Source organism: Lampris incognitus, chromosome 2, assembly GCF_029633865.1.
Source record: "Lampris incognitus isolate fLamInc1 chromosome 2, fLamInc1.hap2, whole genome shotgun sequence".
Taxonomy (NCBI): Eukaryota; Metazoa; Chordata; class Actinopteri; order Lampriformes; family Lampridae; genus Lampris; species Lampris incognitus.
Genome location: NC_079212.1, coordinates 33,412,645 through 33,433,179, shown reverse-complemented (window position 1 = coordinate 33,433,179; position 20,535 = coordinate 33,412,645). Strand labels below are relative to the sequence as shown.

Genomic DNA, 20,535 nt, shown 5'->3' with positions numbered 1-20,535 from the left:
TTTGAATCGCTGTATGTGTGTGTACACGTGTGTGTCGATGCCAGTGTGCGTGTATATATTCGTAATCATGACTCTACTCTTTATTTATATCGCCCTTTTCAAACTGAGGGATTGAAAAGTGCAATGTGAAATGTTGTAAAAGTGTTGTAAAAGAGCGTTCAAAGACAGACATGAAACATGATTACATGAACTCACGAATAAATAGAGTAGAAGCCAAGAGAGCGCCAGCTGAAGTGTGTTTCAAACACCATGTTTTCAACAGGACTTCAGTCAAGTAACAGAGGACACTGAGTTTGCTAGTGTGTGTTGGCATGTGTTTATGACACTGCAAGTAAGTGTATCTGTGTACATTTTTGTATTTGTTCTTGTGACTGTGTGACAGTGTGCATGCATGTGTGTGTGTGTGTGTGTGTGTGTGTGTGTGTGTGTGTGTTGACTTCAGTCTTGTCTCGTTCCATTACCTTGAGCTGGAGGGAGCGGGAACGCTGGGGTGGAGGTGAGGGGAAACTGGGTGGCTTTACACAGTATGGAAAATAATGCCATTCTCACCATCACTAAACACAACCACACACACACACATACACACACACACACACACACACACACTCACACTCTCTCTCTCTCTCTCTCTCTCTCTCTTTCTTGTTCTGTGTCTCTCTCCCGCTCTCTCTCTCTGTCTCTCTCTCTCTCTCTCCCTCTCTCTCTCTCACACACACACACGCACACACTAGGACACACAAACAGAAACAGACAAAAATATACATAGAAATATACAGGCATGTTCACAACCTCATAATTTTAATAAAATTAATCTTTCTGTTTAACACAGTCATGCACTCTCTCTCTTCCTTGTTCTGTCTATCTTGCGCACACACACACACACACACACACACACACACACACACACACACACACACGTCCCAGGGGATTGCTTTGGGAGGGCTTAAGGAGGGGACTTTGCAGTTCTGCAGTGTGCCTGTCAGATAAGGGAGGACACACAAGCCCGCCTGCTGACACGCTGCTGAGCACATGCAGCCTGTCTTTCCTCTTCCTTTACCTGTCACTCAACTCACCTGTCACCCTCTCCTTCTGCCACTAGTGGAGAAACCACACACACGCACGCGCGCGCACACTCACACACACACGCACACGCACACGGTCAGGGATTTTTCCACAAGTTCTCTCACACCTCCTCTATCTCTGCCAGGGTAGTCTGGCTGAGGAGAAGGTTGCTGTAATGAGGAGCTCTGGAAAGACGGAGGGCCAGAAGGAGGCTGATGCAATCTGCCCCACAACATTCTGTATAACGTCCTCACCTTCTTTCCAGTGCTGTTCAACAGTCCTGGTGACTTGACACAGGGAAACATACTGGAAATTTAGATTAGGCCTACATTTTATTTTGACCTCGAGTCTCTTCTCCTTCGCAACACGGCCTTCTTTCTTTCTGTCCTTCTTTTTCGTTCGTTCGTTCTTTCTTTCTTTCTTCCTTTCCTTCCATGCTGTCTGTGTTTTTTTCCTTCATTCTATCCTTTCTTCTTTCCTTCTACCTCTCTTTCCCACGTTACCTTTTTTCTTTATTTCTCCACTTTCTTTGATCCCACCTTTCCCCTCCTTTTCCTCCTTCCATTCCTTCCCCTCCCACTCTCCTCTCACCACCTGTGTTTCTGCTCAACGCTGCAGCTGCTTGGGATCAGAGAGAGAGAGAGAGAGAGAGAGAGAAAGAGAGAGAGAGAGAGAGAAAGAGAGAGAAAGAGAGAGGGGGGCAGAGAGATTGAACACTTATTTAACAGTACCTACTTTTTCTACAACGGACCTTTCTGGTCATTTACCGTATTTCAGACACCGTGCTTCTCATTCTGGTCCACATGATCAGGGTGTAGCAAAGTGCCGCGATGTCTCGGTGCATCGTGCAGAGGAGTGTATGCCGTTGATTGCAAGCCCGGCGTTGGTGTGGTAATGATGGACCAGCTCCTTGGCAAGACTTGGTTACATGCTAAGAGACTGGCTGTGTGCCAGCGTTCTCAATCTCTCATCCCCTCTTAATCAACTCCACAGCCGGCGGTGCAGACCCTGTCAGCCACACCTACTGTGGCCAAGGAGATCTATCGTTCCCACTTCTTGGCCTTCTCTTTTTGTTTTGTTTTTTCTTTTGTTCATTTTTCTTTCTCTTTTTGTTTACTTATATCTAAAGTGTTACTTTATTATCTACCTATCTGTTTGTCTCTCTGTCTATCAATCTATGTATCTCTCTATCTATCTATCTATCTATCTATCTATCTATCTATCTATCTATCTATCTATCTATCTATCTATCTATCTATCTATCTATCTATCTATCTATCTATCTATCTATCTATCTATCTATCTATCTATCTATCTATCTATCTATCTATCTATCGATATATAGCATTTAATGCCATTTAACAACTTTGTCTACCTATCTGTTTACCTATCTATCTATATATCTATCTATCTGTGTCTATTGATATATATATATATATATATATAAAATATATTTTATATATATATATAATATAATATATATTTTATATTTTTTTTGTCTCTCTGCTGTCTGTGTCTCACTGGCTGATAGTATGTTTTATTTATTTGCTTCAGTCCTACCCCAGTTTCCGGCTTCATGTCCAAGCCCCAGTCTCACAGTGAGGCCACAGAGGAAGACACAGAGGACACAGTCCTGATGGATCGATAGAATCCATGGTATGACAGGAAGGTCACAGGTCTAGAGGAATCGTACTGTGTGATTTTTGACACAGCCTGAAAAGTCATAAATACCAGAAAAAAAATGGCAGGGGCCATCTTCTCACATTGTAATGTCACTAGCCCCGCAATTCAGGTTAGCCACGAGGACAGCTGCGTATTCCTGCAGCGTTCCTCCGGCCATGCATATCACCAGCAGCAGACAGCAGCTTATTAACAGTGACATATTTTGCCAGATGAGGTGAAAAACACTAACTCTAGACATTATCCATGCTTCTCCTCATGCCTCGCTGTCCTGCCAAGCCTTCGTTTGGCACATTGCCTACAGGGCGTTCATCCCGAGTAGCGCTCCATAGCACGCGCCCGTGCCCCTTGGGATGAGTTTAGACTTCGCCAACCAATTTCAGATACATCTCCTGTCAGTGTCAGCCAGCCACACCCCAAAACACCCCACACCCCGCAACCTACCCCCGCCCTGGCCCCGAGCCCACATCTTCTCCCCTGAGCATCACCATGTCAACCATTCACACACCCCCCACCAGTCCTACCATCACATTCCCCCTCCTGTCTCACTCCTATCACTGCACCAAGCACCCAACCCCTCTCCTCCCATCTCATCCACACAGCCTCACACTCCACAACACCCAACAACCCTCACCGCCCCCACCCCACCCCGAGTTTCTTACCTCAGCACTGTTTTCCCCTGTTCCCTTCCACCCTGGCCTAGCCCCAGCCTCTTGACAGCTCCTCCAGGCAGGCTAATTGACTCAGTCCCATGGGGGGGGGGGATCATGCCACATTTCTAATTTGGCTTCTCCTCTTCTGGATAAAAGCTACCCCCCCTTCCCACCCCGGGCTCCCCCCATGATCGCTCCCCACCCCTCACTCATGTATTTCCATTTTTTGATTTTGAGTCCCTTGTTCATTTGTTTTCACATTTACATGACTCCATATGTAGGTAGTTTATTTTCCACAAACATGGTATCCACATGTATACTATACATATACAGCATGCATATATATATAATATAATATATATAGACTTTCTTTCTTTCGTTCTAATTTTTTCCTTCTCTCTTGTCTAGATACCTTTCACACCAGAATACCAGAACACACACACACACACACACACACACACACACACACACACACACACACACACACACACACACACACACACACACACACACACACACACACACACACACACACACACACAGACACGCCCATACTGTTCCCAGGTGTGCTTTTGTGGAGACAGACTGAAGGTGAACCGCATGGTGCTCAGGCTGTGTTGGCTGTGTGGGTCTATGCGTGTCTGTATGTGTGTAAATGTGTGTGTTGTGCGTTGGTGTATGGAATATAATCTTTAGTCTGAGCTTCATTCCTCTAATAAGCGAATAGACACAGGGAACAAAGACATGTTATTAAGTCAAGTCAAGTCAAGTCAATTTTATTTGTATTGCCAAATATCACAAATTACAAATTTGCTGCAGGGGACTTTACAGCAATACAACAGCCCGTCCTTAGACCCCCTATTATTGATAAAAAAAACAAACCTACAAAATCAGTTGTGGTTACCGAAAAAATATCTTACCGTGCCCAGATGGAGGATTGGGGATGGGCAATAAAAATCAAACCAAATTAAATGCACAATTAAGTGCACGTGGGCATCCGAAGTAAAATTTGGCCAAATCAGTATGCAGACTGACAAGACCATGCCGGATCGGCCGAGGCCCGAGTTAACAACGGCCGCCATTGGTGCTGTGTCCTCACAGGGTACTGATGGAAACTATAACATCTGATGTGGTGACCCCTGAGAAACAGGGAACAAGCTGGAAGAAGAAGAAGAAGAAGAAGAAGAAGAAGAAGAAGAAGAAGAAGAAGAAGAAGAAGAAGTACTGTATTTGATATTTAACTTCATAAGCAGTGTGAATGATTGTGCGTGCCTAAAAGTGTCAGAATGTTTGTCTGTGCAAGTGTGTGCATATATAACACGTGTATTTCCAAGTGCCTGTGTGCATTTGTCTTTGTTTGCTCTGTGTGTGTGTGTGTGTGTGTGCGTGCGTGCGTGCGTGTGCGTGTGTGTCTTGGTTTATCTGGTTCACTGAAACGTCACAGTAATAATAAAGAAAAACATTTAAGGTTTAGGTGGAGGAGACCATAAGAGCATTGTCCTAAGGTGGGGCTATGCACTACAGTGACTAAGCATACACATATACATACATACATACATACAGGGATTAAGCATGCACACACGCAAACTCCAACACGTATACACACACTCGCTCAGTGAGAACACTGTCACAATGGAGGCCAAGGTGGTTTGCGCCAGACAAAGACTGCACACATACACAAACAGGATGTGCCCAAATACACACACGTACATGCACTAATACACACACACATACACATACACACACACACACAACATGCATATGTAAACACAAATGCACTTCATTTACTTACTCAACACACAAAAACACTTCATGCACATAGTCCACACAAACATGAGCAGGAACGCACAATTACACAAAAACAACAAAATAACAATGTGCCACAACTGAGGAATCGTAAATGAAATTGTGTTGAAAGCATATTAAGTATGTAGCAATTACACAAAAATGTGCCACGAGTGAGGAATCATGACTGAAGCCGTGTTGAAAGCATATTAAGCATGTAGCAGTTAGCAGTAGCTGCTAGCGGAGTATTATTTGCAGATGGAGAGATAAGGTTTGTCCTCCAGATGCCAGGGGAAGGAGCCAAGGGGTTTGACTAGTCTTTCGAGAGGGAGATTCACCACATGTCAAGTTGTATTCTGCACAGCCGGACCTAAATTGTTGCATTGTAAGAGTCGGATATTTTCACCGGCAAAGACGGCGACAAAATTGTATGATAATTAGATTTTCTTTTCTTTTCACAATGAAACGAGCGTTTTACAAAAAATAAAAAAATGCAAAAGTGAGAAAAAACTATATCAATATTATAGTAGCTACTTTATAACTAGTTAGTGTGTGCGTGTGTGTGTGTGTGTTTGTGTGTGTTTGTGTGTGTGTGTGTGTGTGTGTGAGAGAGAGAAAGAGAAAGAGAGAGAGAGAAATACATGTGAGGATGTGCTTGCATGTGGGCATGGCAGTAAGTACTCTTATGTCCACCAGGAATATGAGACAGCTAAGACAGAAATGGGAAATGACAGCGCTAATTCAAAATAAACTCGTTTGCATTTTAAATGACCACAGTACACCAATTTTAAATACTTTATTAATCCCCGTGCTGCATTTAACCCATCCTAGCTGTGTAGCTAGAAGCAGTGGGCAGCTGTTGTGCGGTGCCTGGGGACCAACTCCAGTTAATCTTGCCATGCCTTGCTCAGGGGCACAGACAGGAGTATTAACCCTAACATGCATGTCTTTTTGATGGTGGGGGAAACCGGAGCACCTGGAGAAAACCCTCTGCAGACACGGGGAGAATATGCAAACTCCACACGGAGGGGATGACCCACAAAGTTGGACAACCCTGAGGTTCGAACCCAGAACCATCTTGCAGTGAGGTGACAGCGCTAACCACTGGGCCACCGTGCCGTGGGAATATATACTTAGTACAAAAAGTAAGGAAATGTGTGTTGGGTAGATTATGTCTTTGTTGTAACAATGCTTATTGGCAATAAATCTTACACTGCTGGAAAGCTTGTTTATTTCCCTTTTAAACGGTGCCACATTTGTAAGGAACATGCATTTGTGGGATGAGCAGCACAGTGGAGTATGTGGGTTGCGCCCATGAAGAATTTGCCAAATCTTCTCTACCAATGCCAAACAGCTTATTTTGCTGTTGCTATTGACTCTTGTTTTGAGCTTCTGGTACCCCAGGTGCTGACAATCAGCTGCCTGATATAAGAGTTATTGCCAAGAAGCATTGTTACAACGAAGAAATAATCTACCAAACACACATTTCTTTACTTTTTGTGCTAAGTTTATATATATTTTGGAAATATTTTGGGATGACGTCCAAATCTTGCTGACGCAGACCTGCCAGTGAACACGGTCGATTCAGACAGGTTTTAATTTCCTTTAATTACCAAGCATGATATATACCACTTTTAAACACACTAGCTGTATTGGCTGCTGTGATATTAGAAAGTATTTGTGTATTTGTATTCATGTACATGTTTGTAAGTGTGCGTGGATGTGTGTGTGTGTGTGTGCACATATGTGTGTGTTTGTGTGCGTGGATGTGTGTGTGCGTGTGTGTGTGTGCATGCATCCGCATGTCTATGTGCAGGTATCTGTTAGGAACAAGGAAAGAGTACGAGGAGAAGAGGAGGAGGAGAGTGAAGAAAAAGAGGGGCGGTGGAAGAGAGAGAGAGAGAGAGAGGGAGTCAAGAGGTTGAAAGAAGAAGGAAGGGAACATCAGAAGAGTTATTGTTTTTATGGGCAGTGACAGATTAGTTTGAGATGTACTACAACAGGTTATCCGTGCCCATGCATGCAGGTGTGTGTGTACAAAAGTCAGTCTGTTTTAAAAGACGAGTGCTTGCTTATGTGTAATGCAAGGATGAATTGGAGGGCAAATATTAAATCAAATTACTGTATTCACTCCAATTCCCATTTAGACGTAAATCTCAATGACAAGTGCAGCATAAATCACGTCACGTAATGTGAAACAAGTCCTGTAAACTGATTTACACTTTAGCAATGGCAGACTGGAATGTGTTAATATGCAATGACGTCATAAGGGACTCTTCTTGATCTACCTACACACACACACACACCAACACCAACACACACACACACACACACACACACACACACACACACACACACACACAAATACACTCTCTCTCACACAGCTACTAAGGTGTTTGTCAGTGTTTGCATGCATCTACATTTCTCTGTATGTCTTCCTACCGTGTGTGTGTGTGTGTGTGTGTGTGTGTGTGTTAGTGTGGCTGTGTGTTCCTCCTGTCAGTCCCGTCAGTGTACATGTCATAAGAGCTGTTGATTTGATAGGATGAAAACAACAGGCCACGTCCACCTTTCACACTCCTTTCCACTCTCCTCCTTCCTTCCTCCTCTAATCTGGTTTCCACTTCTCCTATTCTTGTTCTCTCTCATCTTCTTTAAACTTGCTTCTCTTCTCTTTTTCTTCTCTTCTCTTCTGTCCTATCATACCCCCCCCCCCAACCCCTTTCAGTGTCCAACCTCATGTGCAGGGTGTGTGGGATGAATGCCAGGTGAGGAGGAAGCATTAGGAAGGGGGTGTGGCCAGCTCTGTAGATCGACATGTTCTGCCTATTTAGCCCTAGACCCCAACTCCCCCAACCCCCAGAGCCCCCCCCCCCACCCCTCTGCCCAGTGGCACAAGATAGGAGTCGGAGGTCAGCGACCTGTGAACGCGTCCGCCCAAGGGCAACACAAACATAGCCCCCCAACCCCGGTGTGTTCAGCCAACCCCTTACCCCATAACTCTTCTGTCTGGCTCAGAATTAGAAATACTGTATTAGCCCCCAAGGGGACATTGGAAATCATGCCCCCGGTTTAGGGGTGTGAACTGCCAGTGTGCTGTGTAATAGGTATTATTAACATTGACTTGATTTTAGCACGAAAACACACACAAATACAAATAAACGTACTCACACAAAGCTGATTTGTAGGAGAAGGCTGAAAACAGCACAAATAGGTATAATTTAAATGACAGCCAGGACCTCAGTACTCTTTTCAAGGTGTTTAGCAGCATGCGACCTGCAATATCTTGTTTTTGTTTTACACGTTTCACATGTCAAGTTGCATTGTACATTGTAGGAAATTTGGCTCTTTGTACGAGTGTGTGTGTGTGTGTGTGTGTTGGGTTGCATGAGCATATATATATATATATATATATATATATATATATATATATATATATATGCATGGGTGTGTGTGCCTGTGGGAGTTGTGTCTTTTGATGGCACTGTGGACGCAGATGAAAGCTGGAGCAGTATTGAGTGACCAGCATTCTTGAAGGAGTTTAGTCTACGGTGTAGAAATGTACATGGACCCAACAAAGGAGAGCAAGTTGGGACATGTTGAGCAACAGCTGGTTTCACCTACATACCTGGACATGTCCATGCTCACACACACACACACACACACACACACACACACACACACACACACACACACACACACACACACACACACACACACACACACACACACACACACACACACAGGCACGCATGCATGTACAAACTGATTTGCACATTATAACCTATCACCCTACATTGGTCGTTGTATTTTATCTCTCAAAGTGTGATATGACCAGTAGTTAATATCGCTGGGGGCTGCTGAGTGGTAGTGATTGAGAGAAGGTTAAACAACCCCCCCCCCCCAATTCCCCAGAGCATTCAGAAACACATCAGTGTAGCTATTTGTATGTTGCTTAAGGGCTGTAGGGTGACGGTCCGCGGTGACAGATGAGGCAGTCACAGCTCACTGTGCAGCAGTCTGTCATGCCACATGTTTGAACATATGTGCTGTGTATCTGCTCCTTTGTATTTGAATTTGCTTGTCCGGTGTCCGGGTAGCGTAGCGGTCTGTTCCATTGCCTACCAACATGGGGATCGCTGGTTCGAATCCCCGTGTTACCTCTGGCTTGGTCGGGCGTCCCTACAGACACAATTGGCTGTGTCTGCGGGTGGGAAGCTGGAAGTGGGTATATGTCCTGGTCGCTGCACTAGCGCCCCCTCTGGTTGGTTGGGGTGCCTGTTCGGCTGGGGGGGGGTACTGGGGGGAATAGCGTGATCCTCCCACGCGCCCCCTGGCGTCCCCCTGGCGAAACTCCTCACTGTCAGGTGAAAAGAAGCGGCTGGCGACTCCACATGTATCAGAGGAGGCATGTGGTAGTGTGCAGCCCTCCCCGGATCAACAGAGGGGGTGGAGCAGCGACTGGGATGGCTCAGAGGGGTGTTTGGCCAAGTACAAGTGGGGAGAAAAAAAGAAAAGAATTTGCTTGTCTTATCTATTTTGATGTATTGTTGCTATTCACATCACCAGACAATAGAGGTGACAGTCAGGGAGAAATAACACTTGCCTATTTAAAAACCCATTTAAATCTCAAAGGTCCTCAACTTGCAGTTTATGATGCTTATTGTAGCCTACTTAACAGCATGCAGGCCATATTCTGATCAGTCAGATATTCCCAGTGTCCACAACAGCTCCAGCCTGAGACAACCCGACCCATTAACCCTCTCACCTGGCAGTAAAAACAAGGTGTGGGTTACTGATACCCGGGGCAGTGCTGTGATCAGCATGTCCGTCTGTTTGAGGAGCGAGACTTGAGACTGTAACGTATCCTCCATGTGTAGTGTGTCACTGTGTCTACATGTAGTATGTCTTTTAGAGAGAGAGAGAGAGAGAGAGAGAGAGAGCATGTATTACTGTGGTGTGAGTATTTTGCTTTACCTACACACCGTCAATTGTTCAAGCACCTCTCCTCTCCTTGCACCATATCGCCACTAACTAACCCCCCAACCTCCCCAAAGCCCCTCATCTCCGGTCAGTCACTCACACCAGCAAGCTTATAGTCAATACTGGGGAGGGACTCAGCAGAGACTGACTGATGCTCTTTTCCTGGGGGTGGGCGCCGTACCGTCGGGCACAGTTATATCAGCTAAACCAGTGAGACCTCACACAAACCCAGCAAACTGTCCTACTCTGCAGGTGCCTGCCATGCTGCCAGCCATGCTCAGTATGTGTTGCTATGCTGCGCTAATTCGTCTGCACACAATTCCATACTTATATGTCATGTTTGTGGCAATAGCAGTGATTTCCAATGTGATAATGCACATGTAATTAATTTTGGTAATTAATCTGATACTAACATCACTTGTGTGGTCAATGGCATATTATTCCTTCTGGTCAGTCGGCTGCCTCAGCTCTGTCTCCAGACATACATACATACATACAATAAATGGATAGATAGATAGATAGATGGATGAATGGATGGATGGATGGATGGATGGATGGATGGATGGATAGATAGATAGATTGATTTCTTATTGTCGTACTTTGTGGAAATTTGTTGCCACATCAAAATACAAGTTCATCTCTTTTTTTAATTGTATTTTTTTTGGGGGGGGGTTCCTTTTTTCTCCCCAATTGTACTTGGGGAGAAACCCTATTTTCCGAGCCATGCCGTTGCTGCTCCACCCCCTCTGCTGATCCGGGGAGGGCTGCACACTACCACATGCCTCCTCCGATACATATGGAGTCACCAGCCGCTTCTTTTCACCTGACAGTGAGGAGTTTCACCAGGGGGATGCAGCACATGGAAGGATCAGGCTATTCCCCCCAGTTCCCCCCTTTTTTATTTTTTTCATTATTATTTATTGTTATTATTATTTTTTATTATTATTTTTTAGTATTTATTTTTTTACTTTTTTAAACTTATCACCTTTGTGTGCAACTTGAAGTGGCTTTAATGGAAAAGGAACAGGAAATCGGTTCTGAAGTTCTCGTTGTCAGCCCAGCTCCCGTGAAGAGCAAGTGTCGTACCCAGTGTGCTCTTACACGCCACAGGATGTTTGATGAAAGCAGACAAAGAGGGAGAATAGCAAGAAAAGAGGCTGAAGAGGACGGAAGTCTTATCTGATGAATCCAACACTGTGTTCAGGTTTCTGTCCTCTCCTCTCTTCCATCTCTTCGCCCTTCTTCCCATGCCGACATGAAATAGTCATTAGGGGTGGTGGTAATTCTGCCCGGCCGTCTCTCTGCGTTAGCTAATGCGCATCATGACCGTCAGGAGTGTGTGTGTGTGTGTGTGTGTGTGTGTGTGTGTGTGTGTGTGTGTGTGTGCGTGCGTGTGTGTGCGTGTGTGTGTGTGTGTGTGCGCGCTCTGCTGCAAATTGCAAAGTTCCTCTGTTCTTTTGGTGGACAGGTGCTAAATAATGGAGCACGGCACAAAGTACAAGCTGGAGGAAGTGAGGAGACAGGACAAAGGTACATGAGTACATGAGAGGAGACGAGAGCAGGAGGGAGAAAAAAAACATCGTCCAGAAAGAGGAGGGGTGCGAAGGGAAGGGAGGACGCGAGAGAAGCAAAAATGAGAGGAGCGAAGAAGTGATGGTAGGAGAAGAACATAGAGGGATTTTGGACAGAGCAGAACTGAACATATCACAATAGGCATAAAGAAGGCTGTGCAGAAAACACATCACAACACAACGACATGGCAGGTTCTTGAACTGAGAGGAGCAGGCAGAGGACTGTAATGAGGAGAAAACAGCCATTTAAAAAAAAAACAGAAAAGAAGGAGAGAGCAGGAAAACAGGGCGGAAAACAACACAAGACCAAAAACCAAAATGGAAGAGGGACATAAAGTCATAAAGAGCAAGGCAGTGTTTACTGAGCCCCCTGAAGGTAAACCAAACTCAGCTTGCACAAGTCTCCTTTCTTTCCTCGGGTCCTCTCTCCTCCAGTCAAGTAAATCATCTTGCCTCCATTTCAGCGAAGAGTCAGGACACAGAAGCATTCCAGCGTTTATGGAAGTGAGCGGAGATATGGACACGGGGGAGGTAGGGAGGGAGGGGTGGTGCCCAGGGGCATAACTCATGGTTTTGTAGTTTTGTGTGTCCTGTGTTCAAGCTGGGCATTTTTCCCCATGAAACTTCAACTCTGTCTTTGTGTGTGTGTGTGCAAACTTTAGTCCCCTCTCAGTGCAATGCAACCACATATTAACAACACACATGCAGTTATGTGACGCAATTAAACAGCTCAATAACATGACTGTTCTGTTGAGGGGGGTTGATCAGACATAAAGAATATGTTGCACAGGTTTCTCTCTGCACCTTGGTATTCATTCACTGAAAGGCAACACAAAAACAGCTTGAAACAGCCTGGGTGCAGAGAGACACAGGTTGTTTTTTTTTTTCAACCTTTTTCTCTCCAATTGTATCCGGCCAATTACCCCACTCTTCCGAGCCGTCCCGGTCGCTGTTCCACCCCCTCTGCCGATCCGGGGAGGGCTGCAGACTACCACATGTCTCTTCCGATACATGTGGAGTCACCAGCCGCTATTTTTCACCTGACAGTGAGGAGTTTTACCAGGGGGACGTAGCGCATGGGAGGATCACGCTATTCCCCCCCAGTTCCCCCTCCCCCCGAACAGGTGCTCTGACTGACCAGAGGAGGCACTAGTGCAGCAACCAGGACACATACCCACATCTGGCTTCTCGCCCACAGACACTGCCAACTGTGTCTGTAGGAATGCCCAACCAAGCCGGGGGTAACACGGGGATTCGAACCGGCGATCCCCATGTTGGTAGGCAACGGAATAGACCTCGATGCTACCCGGATGCCCAGAGAGAGAGAGACAGGTTTGATCAGAATCATGTTTATTGGTCTTGTAGGTTTGCACATACATGGAATTTGACTCCGGTTTCGTGGCTCTCTCAGTGTACTTAACATAGAATAACAACACTACAACACAACAATCTTCAGATATATACACAAGAATTGACTATATACAGACGAAATAAGAGGTGATAAAGTGGAGTGGTGCAGAGAATATATCAGAGAAGCTGAAATAGATGTGAGCAGGTTACTTACATACATGCCTGAGGTAGACGGACATGACAGAGCGTGCCAGTATACGTACAATGTACAACACAGTATATACAAAATGGTTGGCTTTATTGACAGTTTTGAGTGTTCATTTGAATGACCAGTGACATGGGACAGGGTGAACAGTGGCAGGTCACATCCCCCAAAAAGAAAGTGGAAAGAAGATGAACCATGTGTACAGTGAGACATTAAACCCTGACATGTGTGCAGTGGAGTGTGCTGTGGTCAGCATCGTGTTTCCTGTATAATGACAGCGTGTCAACAGAAATTGTCGGCCCTTTTTGCAGGGACTCTCTCATTGATTCAGCTGGATTCCAGACAGTAGGCTGTAGTCAGGGGGGCCCCCTCAGTGAGTCCGTACACACTTAACCACACACATTCAGTCACACACACCTGGGCACGGCGGGGGAATCCTAGCCCGGGGCCAGCTTTATGAGGGACAGCTGGAAACGGAGGAGGCCAGGGCTCAGCACTGCTAAAAGGAGAGGCTGCACACACTCTCTCCATCACCACCGTCCTACTACTGGCCGCGACGCCGGTGATAATGCAGCAGTAGGAGAAAAGATGAGATGAACGTTGTTGTCCCCTGCAGGTAAACTGATGAGCAGAAGTGAGTCGTGGACAACCGAACAGAAAGTGTGGCGAAGAGAGAAAATACAAACGTAAAACCTGCACGGCTTGTAAAGGCAGCAGGAGGGTGAGGGCAGTAATAGTAACCCAAGAATGTGTGTGGATAACAATAAACCACCCACTCATAGATTATTATCTCTTATCTTCCTCAAAGGAGTTATCCGTACTTAGTCCTGGAGGGATGTGTCAGAGGACGCTGAGCGGGAGACTACTTTCCCACGCCACCGACGATGACGCCAACCACGCTTAATATCAGCCGACGTCTCACTCTGGTAAAAAAAAAAAAAGGATCTCAGGCCATTCCTGTTTATCACACTTAGATTATGAGAGGAGTTCTGTCCATGAATTTGTTGTTCAACTCATTAGACTGGGGGATTTGTCAAAAGCCGTTTCAAGTTCCTGGGAAAACCAATGAGAAGGCCAGAGAGGGTGGGAGTGAACAATGAGCAACACTGTGATGGATTCTTATGGAGGTGGACATGGAGGCATTCTGCAATGACTGGTGTGTGTGTGTGTGTGTGTGTGTGTGTGTGTTGGTGTGTGTGTGTGTGTGTATAGAGAGACTCGGATGGGTAGGCTGCGCACTCAGGCAGAGTTTCGACAATTCAAAGAATTCCTGCTTGCATTCTTTTGGAGCGCCAATGACAAACTACTGCCGCCTATTTGCATACTCTCTGTCTCCATCTTCTTCCCTCTCCCATTCCCTCTCTCTCTCACTCACTTGCTCTGTGTGTGTGTGTGTGTGTGTGTGTGTGTGTGTGTGTGTGTGTGTGTGTGTGTGTGTGTGTGTGTGTGTGTGTGTGTGTGTGTGTGTGTGTGTGTGTGTGTGTGTGTTTGTGTGTGTTTGTGAGGGAGAGACAAAGAGGAAGGGAAAAGCGAGCACGCACAACTCCTGACACCTGCCACTCACTTCCTGCTGCCTGCTGGGTTTATTACACTTGCTGGTGTGTGTGTGTATGTGTGTGTGTGTGTGTGTGTGTGTATGTCAGTCTTCCCACTTTGACAGTGAACTTCATTGCCTTAATTCTTACTGTACCTCCAGAGTGTGTGCATGCATGCGTTCATTCATGTGTGTGTGTGTGTTCCTTCATGTGCATGTATTTGTGACTTAATGTGTGTTCCTGTCATCAGCAGATATTTTTTTTCTTTAGATCCGCCCATTGTGAAGGATTCAGCTGACTTTATGTCAGAGCACATCCTCTTAAAGACCTCCAACATATGCATTATCACAGGCTGAATCTGCCATGTGCAAACCGCCTCGCTGCAGAATTTACCATGATAACATGGCAGCACAGCAAGGACGGCACCTACTATAGCACCTTCTGCTTTAATAACAGCAGACCTGGGGGTGGGATGGGGGCGGGTGGTGTTACCTGCTTATTAAGGAGATCATTGTTCCACCAGTGTCTGTACAGTTACAGTGGGGGGGGGGCACTGGCCTCTATACATATACCCTTCCTCAAAGGTCTTCCAGTATTTGAACCCGAGGAGAACAGAGAAATGGACACACCAAATTGAGATGAAAAAGAAAAAAACCCTCACCCACATGTCCTCGAGGATCTCCCCCTACTGTGTTGTAGATGACCTTTGACCTCTGGCCTAAGATTTTTTTTTGTGGCATTTTCTGCCTCCGATAGAGACAGGAAAGGTAGGGGAGAGAGAGGGGATGACATGCAACAAAGGGCCTGAGCCGGAATCGAACCCAGGCCGCTGCAGTAAGGACTCAGCCTTATGTGGTACGGGCTCTACCAGGTGAGCCACTGGGGCGCCCCGACATCTGGCCGTCATGAGGAGAGGGGAAGAGGTGAAATGAGTCTCCTTACAGGGGTCAGTGCAATATAAGATGACTGTCGCCCTCAGTAAAGGTGACATTAGCTGATCATAGCCACAAACGACTTGGAGGCTGTGCATTTGCATCGAATTTGTGAACTTCCCCCGGCTAAATCTCACTGTGGTGTATCGTCTTCCTGTCGCACCACAATACGTCACATGCGTTGACGCTTATGGAAATGAAGCGAGTTGTGGCTTTTGGGGATTTTCGAGCCAATCCCATCTGTCATCTTCCTAAGTGGTTTCAAATCCGAGCCTCTTAAGTCTGGCTGCCACCGCGACAGCTTTGCATGATGTAGCGAAGGTAAAAGCTGGTTCCCTCGCCGGTGCAACTAGATTTATTCACTGAGTGCACATGTGGCAACTGTTGTGCATGTTTTACTGCCGGCTTGTGTAGCTACTGTTGTTCCTTCCCCACGAAGAATTGCTTTGGGGAAAAATCAAATATTCCTCTATTTTGAGACATGAGACATGTACAAAGAATGGTCTGGTGAGTAGCTAGTTGAGAAGCGGTGCAGGTCTGTGCTATAATACACCAGTTTGGTTTCATGCCTGGCTGGTCTCAGGGCACAGGCCACACAGACCGAATCGGCCTTTACGTTACTGCTGGGTTGACGGTAACTATGCGATTCAGCTGCAAAACATTAAAGAGAGAATTGTGAGCAGTGCAATAGTAAGATAGAATCAGAGTTTAAAGAGGGACTTTAACAACACACGTTAATGTTTAACAGGGTAGGTAGGACCTTCATCCCAAGCAGCGTCTAGTGTTTTGGATAGCAGAACAGTGAAAAACATCAGGTGGTTGATATATATATATATATATATATATATACACTACCGTTCAAAAGTTTGGGATCACCCAAACAATTTTGTGTTTTCCATGAAAAGTCACACTTATTCACCACCATATGTTGTGAAATGAATAGAAAATAGAGTCAAGACATTGACAAGGTTAGAAATAATGATTTGTATTTGAAATAAGATTTTTTTTACATCAAACTTTGCTTTCGTCAAAGAATCCTCCATTTGCAGCAATTACAGCATTGCAGACCTTTGGCATTCTAGCTGTTAATTTGTTGAGGTAATCTGGAGAAATTGCACCCCACGCTTCCAGAAGCAGCTCCCACAAGTTGGATTGGTTGGATGGGCACTTCTTTGAGCAGATTGAGTTTCTGGAGCATCACATTTGTGGGGTCAATTAAACGCTCAAAATGGCCAGAAAAAGAGAACTTTCATCTGAAACTCGACAGTCTATTCTTGTTCTTAGAAATGAAGGCTATTCCATGCGAGAAATTGCTAAGAAATTGAAGATTTCCTACACCGGTGTGTACTACTCCCTTCAGAGGACAGCACAAACAGGCTCTAACCAGAGTAGAAAAAGAAGTTGGAGGCCGCGTTGCACAACTGAGCAAGAAGATAAGTACATTAGAGTCTCTAGTTTGAGAAACAGACGCCTCACAGGTCCCCAACTGGCATCTTCATTAAATAGTACCTGTTAGAGCCTGTTTGTGCTGTCCTCTGAAGGGAGTAGTACACAGCGGTGTAGGAAATCTTCAATTTCTTAGCAATTTCTCGCATGGAATAGCCTTCATTTCTAAGAACAAGAATAGACTGTCGAGTTTCAGATGAAAGTTCTCTTTTTCTGGCCATTTTGAGCGTTTAATTGACCCCACAAATGTGATGCTCCAGAAACTCAATCTGCTCAAAGAAGTGCCCATCCAACCAATCCAACTTGTGGGAGCTGCTTCTGGAAGCGTGGGGTGCAATTTCTCCAGATTACCTCAACAAATTAACAGCTAGAATGCCAAAGGTCTGCAATGCTGTAATTGCTGCAAATGGAGGATTCTTTGACGAAAGCAAAGTTTGATGTAAAAAAAATCTTATTTCAAATACAAATCATTATTTCTAACCTTGTCAATGTCTTGACTCTATTTTCTATTCATTTCACAACATATGGTGGTGAATAAGTGTGACTTTTCATGGAAAACACGAAATTGTTTGGGTGATCCCAAACTTTTGAACGGTAGTGTATATATATATATATATATATATATATATATGTGTGTGTGTGTGTGTGTGTGTGTGTGTGTGTGTGTGTTTATTCAGTGCACCTAAGACCAACTTGAGTACACCCTTTCTCGGTATGGGTGACTTGTTTGGGAAAGGGAGACTTTGACATTTTGACCACACATCACATTGGGTTTCAGCATGGTGTCACTTGTCACAAGTACCTACTTTTGTCTGCCACTTCCACTTAAATGTCAGACAAGCATTTTTTTAGGATTCCTTACTGGAGCCAATAAAGGGGACAACTGGGTCAGACTTGCAGCTGGCTATAGTCATTGGTTTCACTGAGGAATTTATTGGCATTCGATAGGACAAAAGGAAGCCCTTAACGCTCTTCAGACAGTTTTTTACTGCAGGTGTAAGGATTCAAACTGTTGTCCTTTTAGTAACAAGGCCTGGTTCACTTAACTCTCACTCACTCACTCACTCACTCACTCTCACTCTCACTCTCTCTCTCTCTCTCTCTCTCTCTCTCTCTCTCTCTCTCTCTCTCTCTCTCTCTCTCTCTCTCTCTCTCTCTCTCTCTCTCTCTCTCTCTCTCTCTCTCTCTCTCTCTCTTCTTAGCAGACTGACAGCAGATAAAAGGGACCTTCTTGGGAGAAAGTTGCTATATATTATTAATATTACTGTATATTACCTCCGCTCTATCTATCTATCTATCTATCTATCTATCTATCTATCTATCTATCTATCTATCTATCTATCTATCTATCTATCTATCTATCTATCTATCTATCTATCTATCTATCTATCTATCTATCTATCTATCTATCTATCTATCTATCTATCTATCTATCTATCTATCTCTCTCTCTCTCTCTCTCTCTCTCTCTCTCTCTCTATATATATATATATATATGTAATTCAGTGATTCAAGTAAATTCTTTATGAGACAGTACAAGCCTGTTTCATGCCATAAGCAATCATCAGCTGTCATTAAAGTTACAAGGGAAAGAACATATCATTAACATATATATATATACACACACACACAAACACACACACACACATATATAGCATATATAGCGTTTTTCCCCCCCGGAAACCATCAATGGTGTTGATGAAAGTGCTCAACAAATGAGCAGCAGAATATTCAGATAGCTGTAGGAAAAAAATCTTTAATTCATAGCATACAAATCTGTTCTGTGCATCGTGCACTCATCAGCTGACAAGTTGGCCATACCACAAAGAAAAAAACCCAGCGAATAAATGCCATGTTGCCTCGCACCACGCCCCTAGTTACGGTGCACAGCAACCAATGAGAGGGTAGGAAACATTTGAAAAGAAACATCAGGGACATTACAACCAATGAGGGAGGGGCTCGATTTGAAAAAGTAAGGGCTTAAAGGGCCGGGGCACTGCTGGAATAGCATACTTTTAAAATATAACAAAATAAAATAACGTCCAATGGAGTACTTTACATATATCATCTAGTGGAGTGGGTCCGGAGCAGAGCCGAAAAAACAGACAGGCAAAACATAAAAATACCACATCCAGTAACGGTCATCACATGTATATCATCCAATGGGGGGGGGGGGAGAATAATAAAGACAATAGCTTATTTGTAATTGCAAAGCAGATGTTTTTTTCTTCTGTGTCTACAGCTGGTGGCCAGTTCATTTATACTGTTCAAGGTAGACCTATCAGGCTTGCAAATAATAAAATAATAAAACATCTTATTATTATTCTATTGTTTATTATTTTATGATGATTGCTTATAGCATGAAACAAGCTTGTACTGTCTCATAAAGAATTTATTTGACACTGGATTTTTTATATATATACATACATATATAGTATGTGTGCACAGACACACACACACACACACACACACACACACACACATATATATATATATATATATATATATATATATATATATATATATATATATAAAACTCAATTGATATTGATTGATATTCCGCTCCTCATTAGTTGAGCACTTCTATCAACCCCATTGACGGTTTCGGAAAAGTGTTGTGAGTGCTCAACACGCACACACACACACACGTATATATATATATATATATATATATATATATATATACACTACCGTTCAAAAGTTTGGGATCACCCAAATAATTTTGTGTTTTCCATGAAAAGTCACACTTATTCACCACCATATGTTGTGAAATGAATAGAAAATAGAGTCAAGACATTGACAAGGTTAGAAATAATGATTTGTATTTGAAATAAGATTTTTTTTACATCAAACTTTGCTTTCGTCAAAGAATCCTCCATTTGCAGCAATTACAGCATTGCAGACCTTTGGCATTCTAGCTGTTAATTTGTTGAGGTAATCTGGAGAAATTGCACCCCACGCTTCCAGAAGCAGCTCCCACAAGTTGGATTGGTTGGATGGGCACTTCTTTGAGCAGATTGAGTTTCTGGAGCATCACATTTGTGGGGTCAATTAAACGCTCAAAATGGCCAGAAAAAGAGAACTTTCATCTGAAACTCGACAGTCTATTCTTGTTCTTAGAAATGAAGGCTATTCCATGCGAGAAATTGCTAAGAAATTGAAGATTTCCTACACCGGTGTGTACTACTCCCTTCAGAGGACAGCACAAACAGGCTCTAACCAGAGTAGAAAAAGAAGTGGGAGGCCGCGTTGCACAACTGAGCAAGAAGATAAGTACATTAGAGTCTCTAGTTTGAGAAACAGACGCCTCACAGGTCCCCAACTGGCATCTTCA

The 20,535-nt window shown here is 44.3% G+C and overlaps 1 protein-coding gene across 2 annotated transcripts in view; it reads left to right on the top strand.

Annotated features, from left to right (window-relative positions):
* The window catches only part of sema3b (sema domain, immunoglobulin domain (Ig), short basic domain, secreted, (semaphorin) 3B), a 122,774-nt gene that overhangs the window by 17,240 nt on the left and 84,999 nt on the right, over positions 1 to 20,535 (top strand). The window lies entirely within an intron of this gene.